The following is a 13,956-nucleotide window of genomic DNA, read 5'->3' as shown; positions in this document are numbered from 1 at the left end:
ACCTCAGAGACACCTGTGCCTAAACCTAACCTCAGTGGTACCTGTGGTACCTTGTCAGTAGTGGTACCGACAACATTAATTATGATGTTGTCGGAACAAGTGTAATGGCAATTTCATCGATCAGAACTCTTAAAGGAGGAAGTGCAGAGACAAAATTCTCTTGGCATAATTAAGTTTAATTATTTGCAAATAGAGAGACGCGTCAAACGCTTACAAACATAATCATCCAAGGAGTCTCTTAACTTAATATATGAACAGTTCATATTTATAGAGGAAAAAGGGGTGTGGTAAGTTGCTGGCCATCTGTCTTGTGTCACATAGGTTTTACCTAAAGGGATGGCTGTCCCCCCACCTTATCCTTCCTGCCATAATGTTTACTGTTGTGTTTACCTAAAGGGGCCAACTGATCTTACTTCCCCCCAAGGACCACATTCCTAAGGAACAAAAAGACTGACACCCTTCTTTGTCTAGGCAGGAGAACATGGTCAAAGTACCTAATAATCCTCTGATATTATATAGACGTGTGTCACAATCAAAGTAAAGATCTACACACCAGCCAATGGAAAGACAGACATTTCTCAAATGTACCCTAGTTCAAGATTTCCATAACACACCACATGGCAATATCATATCGGTCATCAATATTTGCTCCTTTTCTCACTCACCTCCATGTCACCTGCTCTCCCTGCTCTGTTGGCATCCTTACACCCTCTCTCCCTTTACTCTGAACGTACCAGAGTTAACATGAAAGAATTATTAGTAAACAGGTTTCTTGCCATGATGTTCAGGAATGGATTACTAACCATTTCTGATCTGAATGCCAATGATTATTATAAAAATAAACATTCACTCACCTCTTGTACTACTGCATACTTATCGTGTGACTGGTACTCATTTTCTCACTGCTGTCAACTTTTCTGAGGCTGCCCAATAAACTGATGAATGTCACTGCCACCCTTCCTGTTATTCATGATGACACTCACTGTGAATGAAAGCTGACTAATAAAACTGCTTGCACTTTAATCAAACAAACACTAATAATTAGATTTATCATAAGCAAATACAGCTATACAGTATACTAAACGAATATGGAACCAATGAAAACTACTGTCTGCACAAATACATGCAGCGCAACATAAATGATTGAAACTTTACTCAGACTTTCTGACATTTCTAACAAAATCATTAACGCAAGACATTAACGTTAGTTGAATACGCACATGAGCACCATTGTGATGGTTAATTGTTTAGCACTTGCAAATCGGCCCGTTTTCACTCAAAACGTTTGTTTACACTCCATGCAATTACTGACGCTTTTTAGCAAACTTATTTATTTCCACAATTATAGTTCCAGCGCAAAATGACTTGTTGATGTTAAACTATCACAATCGACAGGAAGATATACGTAACACTCATATTACATTTTAGTTTTAAACATTTTAATACATTTGAAAGTAATAAAAGAGTACAGTGTTCGTCATATATTGTACCTACCAACAGCAATCGACAGACGGCTGGGGTACGGCAAGAGCACTTGGACAAACCACACACCGAACTGCAGTAAACCATAAAACAGGGGTGTCAAACCGGTTCCACGGAGGGCCGAGTGTCTGCAGGTTTTTGGTTTTTCCTATAAATTGGTTCCTAGTTCATACCTACACAACCAGGTGAGGGTAGAAACTAACCAATCAGTGACCTAATTAACCAATCAAGTACAAGGAGAGAGCAAAAACCTGCAGACACTCGGCCCTCCGTGGAACCGGTTTGACACCTGTGCCATAAAACATGAACCGATACAGTGGGGAGAACAAGTATTTGATACACTGCCGATTTTGCAGGTTGTCCTACTTACAAAGCATGTAGAAGTCTGTAATTATTTTTATCATAGGTACACCTCAACTGTGAGTGACCTATGATGGAGAAAAAAAAATCCAGAAAATCACATTGTATGATTTTTAAGTAATTAATTTGCATTTTACGCCAAAAAAACAACAGGTGGAACATCGCACAACTAATTTGGTTAATTGGCAAATAATCAGTAACATGACTGAGCATCCCAGAGAGGATGTCTTTCAAAAGTAATGATGGGGAGGGATTCACCACTCAATGAAAGACTGTGCAGCCAAATAGTGCAACCAAGTAAGAATAATGTTTCTCAACATAAAATTGCTAACAGTTTGGGGATCTCATCATCTATGGTACATAATATCATAAGACGATTCAGAGAATCCAGAGAAATCTCTGTATGGAAAAAAACAAGGCAAAAAAACAATATTGGATGGCTATGATCTTCGGGCCCTCAGACAGCACTGCATTTAAAAAAGACTTGATTCTGTAGTGGAAATCACTGAATTGGCTCAGGAACACTTGAGAAAACCATTGTATGTGAACACAGTATGTCGCTGCATCCACAAATGCAAATTATAACACTGCCATGAAAAAAAGAAACCATGTATAAACAAGATCCAGCAACGCCACCTCCTTCTCTGGGCCAGAGCTCATTTAAGATGAACTGAGGCAAAGTCGAAAACTGTCCTGTGGTCTGACTAATCAAAATTTTTAATTATTTTTGGGAATCATGGACACCATGTCCTCAAGGCTAAAGAGGAGAGGGACCATCCAGTTTTTTATTAGTACAGAATTCAAAAGTTAGCATCTGTGATGGAATGGGGGTGCATTAGTGCACATGGCATGGGTGACTTGCACATCTGCGAAGGCACCATTAATGCTGAACAATATATACAGGTTTTGTAGCATGTTATGTTGCCATCCAGACTACATCTTTTTCAAGAAAGGCCAGGCTTATTTCAGCAAGACAATGCCAAACCACATTCCGCACGTATTATGACAGTATAGCTCTGTAGTAAAATAAATCATTGAAAACATTTGGGGCATTATGAAACAAAAAATATGACAAAGAAGACCCTGAACTGTTCAGCAGCTGAAATCCTATAACAAGCAAGAATGGGAAACATTTTACTTTCAAAACAATAACAATTGGTCTCCTCAGTTCCCAAACACTTATAGAGTATTTTTTAAATAAGAGGTGATGCAACACAGTGGTAAACATGCCCCTGTCCCAACCTTTTAGAAACGTGTTGCTGGCATTAAATTCAAAATGGGCATGTATCTTTCCAAAAACAATAACATTTCTCAGTTTCAACATTTGATATGTTATCTTTGTACTATTTTCAATTAAATGTAGGGATAAATGATTTGCACATCATTACATTCTGTTTTTATTTGCATTTTACATAGCTTCCCAACTTTTTGGGAAACAGGGTTATAGATATTTCAATAAAACTCAGCTGTTTCCAGCTTCAATAGTCATTTACAACATGAACAATGTCTACACTGTATTTCTGATCAATTTGATGTTATTTTAAAGGCTTTTCTTTCCAAAACAAGAACATTTCTAGTGACTCCAAACTTTTGAATGGTAGTATGTAATGTGGTATGGATTAGGTCGTGTTCCCTTTCCAGCATACTATAGTCAACAGTATTCTTAATTTTTTGTTGACATTGAGGGAGTGGTTGTTGTCCTGTCACCACACTGCCAGTTTTTTAGTTCCTACCTGTAGGCGAACTTTTCGTTGCTGGTTACCACGCCTATAACTGTGTTGTTGTGTGCAAGTTTGAAGATGGAGATGGTCTCATACAGTCATGAATGGAACAGGGAGTAAAACAAACGGCCAAGTTCTAGACTCAGCACTCTGAGCTTGGTGACAAGTAGCGAGGGAACGATAGTGTTAAACTATAGTCAGTGAACAGCAGTCTGCGGTAGATTTTTCTCTTCTCTAGGTGTGTTGCAGCCAGGTGAATAGCAATGGAGATGACATCCTCTGTAGACCTGCTGTGGCTGTAGGCAAGTTGGAGTCCAGAGATCCTGGAAAATGGCCCTCAACATGGGCCATAACAAGCCTTTTGAAGGACTTCACTGCATTACCTGAATACATCAATCAAATCATCCATCCATCCATCATCTTCCGCTTATCCGGGGCCGGGTCGCGGGGGCAGCAGTCTAAGCAGGGATGCCCAGACTTCCCTCTCCCCAGACACTTCCTCCAGCTCTTCCGGGAGACATAGTCCCTCCAGCATGTGAATCAAATCAATCAATTGTATTCATTTAAAGCCTTTTTTACATCAGCAGCTGTCACAAAGTGCTTTTACAAACACCCAGCCTGAAATCCCATGGACCAAGCAACAACAGTGTTGAAGTCCTGCCTTTTTGTCCAGCCCCGTGTAGTATTTTGTCCAGCCTCGTGAAAGGTTATGCTCACATCAGAATGGGAGAGCAACATCACGTTGTCTCAGGAAAAGAGCAGGTGTTCTCCAGCATGGTTCAGTGTTACTTGTCTCTAGGTGAGCATAGAAGGCATTTAGCGGATTTGGTGGGCTTATGTCACTGGGCAACTTCTGACTTGTTTGAAGCCTTGTCACGTCTGGCAAACGTCAGAGTTGGTTTAATATGAGTTTATATTAGTCCTGTATTGGCGCTTTGCAGATTAGTGACTTATATCATGCGATCCAGAGTTTTGATGCTTCTAAAAATTGTTGCAGCTTCCATACCACTGTTCTTTTCTTCTTAATCTTGTTTAGCCATTTTGTCAGGTGGAAAAGAAGTCTTGCAACAGTCAAACAGTTTTGAATGAAGCATTGATTTAGAATTTTTTATCTCAGGAATGACAAGATCTTGTCTCTGAGGGCTCTGAGTCTGGCCATTAGTACATTGGAAGCCCCAAGCCGAATTTAGGGGCCTTCTCATGGCATTAAATCATGGCATTAAACTGAAATAGGTTTACTGGAGAAAAAACAATTAAACAACATTGTTTTTAACACCTTTTAATTTGAAATAATATGTCCCTTTCTTCATTGTAAACATGACACAGAGAGGGCGTGGCAGAACAAGAACACAATTAGAAAGGGGAAGATTATTCGTTGCCATTGTAACAGGGTTAGAATCAGGGGCGCCGTGCAGGGGGTGAAAGTTAGGACAATTCCAAGGGCCCATGACTGACAGGGCCCCCAAAAAATATGTAACAGCTGCGCAGAGGGGGCCCAATTCGATTTTTTTGTCATGGGGCCCAAAATTCCTGGCGGCGCCCCTGGTTAGAATGCACCCCTTCTAAACCAAAGTTTCTCCTTATTTGAGCAACAGAATTCGTGTATAGCTATTATTAGGGAGCCACCTGGTGGAGTGGTTCTGCATCTGCACTTAGCGCCCTTACGCATATGATTACTTGGATCGAGCAGAAGAAATGTGCTCGGAGTTTGAGCTGTGAACCACGCCGTGTATGATGAACGTAATATTTTTCATGAAACACAAAGCATTTTGGGTTGGCAGCTCAAATTAATAATATTTCCATTAAGGAAAGCGTGGAATGCAATGAACAATATAACGTTTTGTCCAATATATCCAACCTTATTTCGTGATAATAGGGTTGCCACACGTCCCGTATTGAAAAATAAAATGTCCCTAACAGAATCATGACGATACGCGATTTGTCCCGTATTTTCGTTACGGAGACTCAGACGCGCGGTAACATTTAGCTGTGCGGTTCACACTGATAGACAGGCTGTCCTGTAGGCACAAGACACGCTCCCTCCGCGCGTGCGAGCTTTGTGTGTGTGTGTGTGTGTATATGTGTGAGAGAAATCATCTCTGTTTTCTCAGGAGTTGACCAAAAGTGCTTTACAGTCCAGGCAGATACATTAACGTGCAGGTGGTAGAACAAAGGTGTTGGACGGGCTTTTGATTTCCATGGGCGGGCATGTTTATCCCATTTACCAACATGGAATAGTAACTTCCACACGAGGGAGAGAAAGCAAATAATTTTTGCATGCATGGTTTGCTGAAGCTATATACTAGCAAAATACACATCTGTCAATCAAATTCGAAAACTTTTAGTTACTACAGTAGTAACACATTTGTAGCTTATATGTAAAGCACATCTTCGATCGCATTTGTAGATGAAGGCAAGACTGCTAGCCTACATTCCCAACTGTAATTAGTGAAGTACAGTATAAGGAAGCATCTTACCCAAACTATTTTTTGGGGGGCAAAGCATTCTCACTGGGGGGGCAATGCCCCCGTGCCGCCAGGTCTGTATACATGATTCAAGGAATAATACATAAAAGGCAACAATACATAACATAATACAATAGTCCATATAATACAATAAGGGCAAGACTAAAATGGAAAACACTTAAGACAACAAAAAATATTAAATCCAGATCAAAGTAATACAATAAGTTAAGAGAAATTGAATAAAACCAACAACAGATTAAAACACAGTAAGAGGATGTTAAAAATAAGTAAAGGGTGGACTTGACAAAAATCAAGGGACAACCTCAGACTGAACAAACAGCAAGAGAAAAAGGGTGGGTCTTTAAATTTGAGTTAGTTGTCAATGATGGAACTGGACTTCATGTGGGATGGGAAACTATTCCGGAGCATGAGAGCAGCAACAGACAAAGCTAGGCTACATCATCCTTCCTGGGGATTGGGTCCTTGCTTCTTCCAAATATACCAAATAGTTTATTTTGAAAGACCAAACTTCTTGCCCATGTCTATGATCTGATGTTTTAATCCTTAATATAATTGATGCAACTGTTCTTTACTCTTATTGACTCTAGTTCCATTACATTCATTTTGAGAGTAGCAGAGGACTTTGAAATTGATGCATAAAAGCACAAATTGGTAGTCATTTCTGCACTGACAGTGAAACGGTTAAGTTATTTGACTGAAGACTCTTCTGTGTCTATAAGCTACATTGTCTATATAGTTCTTGGTAATGCTGTGTTTTAGTTTTGTGAATAATTAGACAGGTATCTAGATAATGGGTTCATATTTTGCCTGTAAAACCATGGAAAAAGGAGAAATAGTGTAATTCTTCACCTCTCAGAGTAAGAGACCATCAATGGAAACTATATTAGCAAGGTGACCACAAAGCCTAAACATTTCACAGACAAAATGTTTTAATAAAATGTTAAATATAAACTAATGACATCTCATTCATTTCAATAACCCCCTGTAACTGATTTATGCAATTCAAGTCAGTTTTTTGTTTTGGAAAATGGATTGTAAACTAGTGAGCCAGTGACTAAAGCTAAGGTAGAGGAGCTGGAGGAGCACAGCTGGCAGGAGTTGGAGAGTGGCCCAGAGAGTAGAGAGACTGACTGAACCTACAGAGAGACAGAGTGACCCAGAGAGTAGTGAGACTGACTGAACCTACAGAGAGACAGAGTGGACCAGAGAGTAGTGAGACAGTGACTGAACCAACAGAGAGACAGAGTGACACTGAGAGTAGAGAGACAGACTGAACCCACAGAGAGAAAGAGTGGCCCAGAGAGTAGTGAGACAGACTGAACCAACAGAGAGACAGAGTGGACCAGAGAGTAGTGAGACAGTGACTGAACCAACAGAGAACAGCGGTGAGCAGGTTTTTGAGGTTTTGATTTGGGGATTATAGGAATATAATCCTGACCCATGAGCATATACAGTATACATTCTTAACGTAAGTTTAGGTAGTTATAAAGCCTTTAATAGCTTTATAAGGTATTCATTCAATATTTTCACATTACAACACAAGTCATGTATGATTAGTTTTCCTTTAAGTAACATATTTACCCCCTTCTTTTAGCCAACCTTTAGGAAAACATAGGGCAAGTGGTTTGATCCTGAATAACTTAAATGAAAATGATTTCATAGGACATGGATATCTGTAAAACAATCAAAACATGACATGTTTGTTGATGGGCTATTCTCAGAAAATTTTGTTGCCACAATAATTATATATTATTATTGCTGCATCTAAGATGCTGAATGTGTATGCAATGTTTGCAGGGCCATTGTTGTCTGCTTCATGGGACATTCTTTGGAATTTTAGGGAATTAGCTATAAAAGATTAAAAACAAATTTGTCGAATTTGTAAAAAAATATTATTAAGATAGGGATCACATAACAATATCAATAATATCAACAATCACTTAAAAAACATTTTGTGAGAATTGGAGGTTTGGAGGTAAAGGAGCATCAAGAGGCTGGCTACAGTATGATGTAGAGGTTGTGGGACAGTTTTTCTGTGTGACACAAAAAGGCAATTTATTATTTTGGCCACTAAAAATATGCTTGACAGATTTTCATCTACCAGTCCCCTTGGCAGATGAGCCAAAAAGTTAATTTGAGACCCTGGGTTTTGCAGGTGGTGGCCATAAACAATTGCTCTCTCCTTATCCTCCCTAACTGATTCTTCTCTAGTTTTGTGTTTTGCTAGTGTCCTACTGGTTAGTGAAGTTCGACTCTTTCTACTGACCCGGATCTTGTTGATTTGTTCAGTAAAACATTTAAGTCTTGAGTCATTTAAATCATTTGAGTCAGTAATGCATATGAAGCCCTAAACAATACCACTCCTGCCTACCTCTCCGACCTTTGTCTTCCATATCAACCAACACACACACACTCCGTTCAAGTACTGCAGGCCACCTCATAATCCAAAGTCCGAGCTCCAAGGCTTTGGTGACGGGGCATTCTCAAGGGTTGCTCCTAGTCTCTGGAACTCTCTCCCCAAAACCGTGTCTCTGAGACTATCCCCATCTTCCAGCAACGCCTCAAGACACATCTTTTCAAAATCGCCTACCCCCAGCCATGCCCAATCCCATTCTATCAATCTTCTTGGTATTCTCATTGTAGTTTTTTGTTTTTGTTTGTTTTTGTTCCATGTTCATATAAATATAATGCACTATTGTAATTATTTTCACAACTACTGGTATCATGAGTTGGTAGCACCACAGACTGTCTAGGAGCTCACTGATGTCCTGATCCAGGTCTGGGATATCCCCCAGGACACCATCCGCCGTCTCATCAGGAGCATGTCCAGACGTTGTCGGGAGTGCATACAGGCACGTGGGGCCATACACACTACTGAGTCACATTACGAGTTGCCGGGATGAAACGCAGTGCAACAGTCTGTGATTTCAATTGTTTACTTCGATTTTCGGTGTGAGTTTGAATGCAGCCCTCAAACGGTTGGTGGTTTTGGTTTCCATTGACCGTTGTTACGTCATTTTGTTCTCAGCCATCTTTAATATATTTAGTTCATCGAGACCCAATGTGTGATTTAAGTGCTCCCATAATTTTTTGGAGCCCTGTGTTTTTGTTTTGCGTACTGTACAGCTGTTAAATTGGGGCGGAATGGACCGGAACAGCGTCCCGGCACTCGCTGGGTTGGAGGAGGAAAAACAACCCATATAATAAAAATAGAATGTGATTTGACCACCCATCTTATGCTTAGTTTTACTTGCAGCCCGAACCATTTTTGCTGTCAATCTAAGAGTCAATCATGTTTCAGCTTTGTTGGAGGGTGTCCTGGTCAATGCCCTTAGTAGTGGAGAAACGCATGCATCAATGAATGCGAGAGGCAGAGCATGCATGCACAAACTCACAAATTTGACATCTTGTCACGCCCTGGCTGTGCCCCTAGCAATCTCTGCACTGGGCCAGGGGCCATAGTCAGGACACGACAGAAATAGATGCCTCTTGCCATCTCTATACTGGGCCGGGCCATAGTCAGGAAATGGATGCCTCTAGGCCCGTGTTTCTCAATTCTGGTCAGGGGGACCCAAAGTGGCGCACGTTTTTGTTTTTGCCCTAGCACTCACACACCTGTGAAGGCTCTTGTTGAAAATAAAATATGCTTCAATGTATACAAATGTTATATTAAGCAATTGTGACATAGTCAAATGTGTTCACACTTTATTGTTTAAACTTGTGAAATATAGCTTGAAAGCACAGATCAAAATGTAAAATTTCAGATTTGTAGATTAGACTTGCAGCCTTCAGTGTACAACAACATGCCTCAAAATACGAGCATGAAAGCTGACCTACATAAGCCCAAACATTAGACATATTTAAATTCCACAGTCTCGGGTGTGGACATAATATTAGTCAGAGAAACCTGCCCATAATGTCAATACAAACTATATTTTACAGATAAAGTGTGTGAGTTGTGTATACATGTTGTTTAGTAAGTTAAGTTTACTTGCCATTTACTGAAGCAGTTCTTTACATGAATCCACCATTTAAAACATGTTTAACTCATTTTTCAAGCAGGTACATTGATGAGGCACCAATTCTCAATTACATCAAAACCTGGGGGAATGTTACAGGGAGGAGGAGCAATTATGATTGTCTTGCTCAGGGACAGAACGGCATTGGTTCCTTTAACAAATATTGACTATCAATTATTTTCTATTATTATGTTTGTAATTCATTTAAAACAATTTGCAGACTTATTTTCCATTTTGACATTGTGGACTTTTGTGTTGATTGGTAGCAAAAACAACATAAAAAACACAATGAAATGTAGCACGATGTTAATACTTCTGAGAACAACTGCAGATGTGTGTGTCATATGTGGGATTGTTGAGATTGCGGATTGTTGACGTGCTGTACGCTGCATGCTGTTACCTACCTGCCCAACTTTTTTCGAATTTACTCTATATAAACTAATTGGTCAAAATTCTATTTTAAGAGTTTTACCAACGCAATATTTTTATCTGTTGACCTCTTACCCAACTTTACTACACCGGGACTCTTTTTGGACATAATTAACGGAACTACTCACCCCTGAACACCAGAGGCTAAGTATCATTAAAATGCCTTATCACTGTAATTGTTGTAGTAACAACACGGAGGAGAACTATCGTCTTCAGTTAAAGATAGCAGAGTTAGAGGCTCGGCTTCTGACGCAAATGTCAGGCAAGGATTATGCTAGTGTAGAAATAGAAAAAACTGCGTCAGTGCCACCAGGAAGAAACGAAAGTTTTGTTAGCCCCCTGGCACAGCTCCTGCAGCCGGGGAAGAACTTTCTCTTGGTCATTGGGAAGAAATGCTGTCGACCAGTTAAACCTGAATCGTTGCTAAATCCAACTGAGACTTTTAACAGGTTTTCCCCACTAGAGTCGGAGTCAAGGCCCGAGCCGTCTTTGAAGGGGAATGATCGGCAGGCATTTTCTACCGGTGGCCTTGAAAAACTGAAAACTTTAGTCATTGGCGATTCCATTACCCGCAGTATTAGACTAAAGAATCAGCCGGCGATCGTACACTGTTTACCGGGGGGCAGAGCCACCGACGTAGCCTCAAATCTGGCGTTGGTGCTAGTGAAGTCTAAAACTGGCAAGTATAGAGAGTATAGAGATATTGTTATTCACGTTGGCACCAACGACGTTAGGATGAAACAGTCAGAGGTTTCGAAGCAGAACATAGCATCAGCGTGTAAACTAGCTAGAAAGATGTGTCGGCATCGAGTAATTGTCTCTGGCCCCCTCCCAGCTAGGGGTGGTGACGAGCTCTACTGCAGATTTGCGCAACTCAATTGCTGGCTGAAAACGGAGTTCTGCCCGTCGCAGGAGGTAGAGTTTGTAGATAACTGGCCTTCTTTTTGGGACTCTCCCAGAAATAGGGCCAGGCCTGATCTGCTGAGGAGCGACGGACTCCATCCTAGCTGGAGTGGTGCTCTTCTTTTATCTAGGAACTTTGACAGCCTTAATATGAGATAGGGTGCAGGTCAGGCCGCAGGCTGTTAGCCAGCCTGCTAGCATAGTGGAGTCTGTCGATAGCATTGCTCCAAAGGGAGTTGCCGTAAATGAATTAATCTCTGACCATAAACTAGATGTTATTGGTTTATGTGAAACGTGGCTAAAGCCTAATGAATTCACTGCCTTAAATGAGGCCTCTCCTCCTGGTTATACTAGTGATCATATCCCTCGTGCATCCCGAAAAGGAGGGGGTTTCGCTAATATTTATGACAGTAAATATACATTTACTTTCAAACATATCACTGAGTTTCATTCTTTTGAAGTTTTACTAATGAAAGTTAACCAGGCCGATAAATCGTTTTACATAGCTACTATTTATAGGCCCCCTGGGCCATACACAATGTTCCTCACTGAGTTTCCAGAATTATTGTCTAACCTTGTAGTCATGGCAGATAGTATTCAAATTTTTGGCGATTTCAATATTCATATGGAAAAGTCCAATGATCCTCTTCAAAAAGCCTTTGAAACCATAATTGACTCAATGGGTTTTGTCCAACATGTCTCAGGTCCAACACATTGCCACAATCACACCTTAGATTTAGTCCTGTCACGAGAAATAGATATTGTAGATCTAATAATTTCCCCCCAAAATCCTGGATTATCGGATCACTGTCTTATTACATTTACCGTTAAAACAAGAAATCCACTTGCTCCGCAAACAATGAGTTTCAAAAGCTGTACTATAAATTCTCAGACTACAAATAAATTCCTTGATATTCTTACAAGTTCGCTCATTAACAACAGAGTAAATAAATCTGTAAGGCTCTAAACTCAACACTGCGAAATACATTAGACACAGTTGCACCACTAAAAACTAAAGAAATACGCAACAAGAAACTTGCTCCCTGTTACACAAACAATACTACAGCACTTAAGCAAGCCTCCAAGAAATTTGAACGAAAGTGGCGCTCCACCAAATTGGAAGTATTTAGATTAGCCTGGATAGACAGTGCACTACAATACCGAAAATCACTCACGTCTGCTCGATCAGCTTATTTCTCCAACCTGATTGAGGTGAACAAAAACAATCAAAAATGTCTCTTTGATACAGTGGCAAAGTTAACGAAAAAGCAAAGCTTAGCAATTGAAGTGGGTCTTCACTTTAGTTGTAATGAATACATGAACTACTTTGATGAAAAGATCATCACCATTAGAAAACTGACCCATGTTACGGTTTGCCTGGAATGCAGCATCAGATAGATGGATACTTACCTCATCCATCTATCTATCTAACATAGATTATCTGGTGTGTGTGCTACATGGGTTGTTACATGGGTTGGAGTAGCCTGTTCAATCTTTTTTAAGCTATTAATATGGTGTTTTGTAATGTAAATAAATAGAGTAGATTTCATCTCATATCTGAGGGAAAGTTTGTTTTAGCCTATTTTCATTTTGTAATTATATATATTTTTTGCATATATAGCCTAAGGCTTTTGGTGGTAGTACATACCCTAATCTGATGGTCTTTTCACCTGTCATCTTTGTTTAAAACAAATCTGTCATTTTAGGCTACTACAAGACACCTGAAAAGTAAAAAGAAAAAATGCGGATTAGATGTAGTTTGAGGTTATTACGTTTTAATGGAATATTTTGACATGCTTGGGTGTGAAAGAAAACTAGGATCCACTTGTTTTTCCGACATTACTCATCCCAGTGTAATCTGGACCTATGTGTCAGATTTCATTGACCATAAAATGTATTCTGCCACTTTCAAATCGACAAATCGATTCACCCAATTATTTCTGAACACAACCATATCCCCAGTTATAAGAGGGTGTGCACACAACCAGGTTATTGTAAGGTTTTTATTTTTCCATCGAAGATTTCAGTTTGTTTTTTAATTGTTCACATTATAGGTCACAGAGAAGGTCTGTATGGAGGAGTGCTGCATTGTGTGCAGCACTGTGTGTCAACTGATCACCACCTGGTGGTGAGTTGGATCCGATGGCGGGGGAGGAAGCTGGACAGACTCAGCAGACCCAAGCATACTGTAAGGGTCTGCTGGGAACGTCTGGCCGAGTCTCCTGTCAGAGAGATCTTTAACTCCCAACTCCGGCAGAGCTTCGACTGGATCCCGAAGGAGGCTGGAGATATTGAGTCCGAGTGGACCATGTTCTCCACCTCCATTGTCGAAGCGGCCGCACAGAGCTGTGGCCATAAGGTCTCCGGTGCCTGTCGAGGCGGCAATCCCTGAACTCGGTGGTGGACACCGGAAGTAAAGGATGCCGTCAAGCTGAAGAAGGAGTCCTATCAGGCCTGGTTGGCTTGTGGGACTTCTGAGGCAGCTGACGGGTACCAGCAGGCATAGCAGACTGCAGCCCAGGTGGTTGTGGAGGCAAAAACTTGGGCCTGGGAGGA

The sequence above is a fragment of the Esox lucius genome, chromosome 19 (assembly GCF_011004845.1).
Source record: "Esox lucius isolate fEsoLuc1 chromosome 19, fEsoLuc1.pri, whole genome shotgun sequence".
Lineage (NCBI taxonomy): Eukaryota > Metazoa > Chordata > Actinopteri > Esociformes > Esocidae > Esox > Esox lucius.
Note: the sequence above shows the minus strand (reverse complement) of the source record.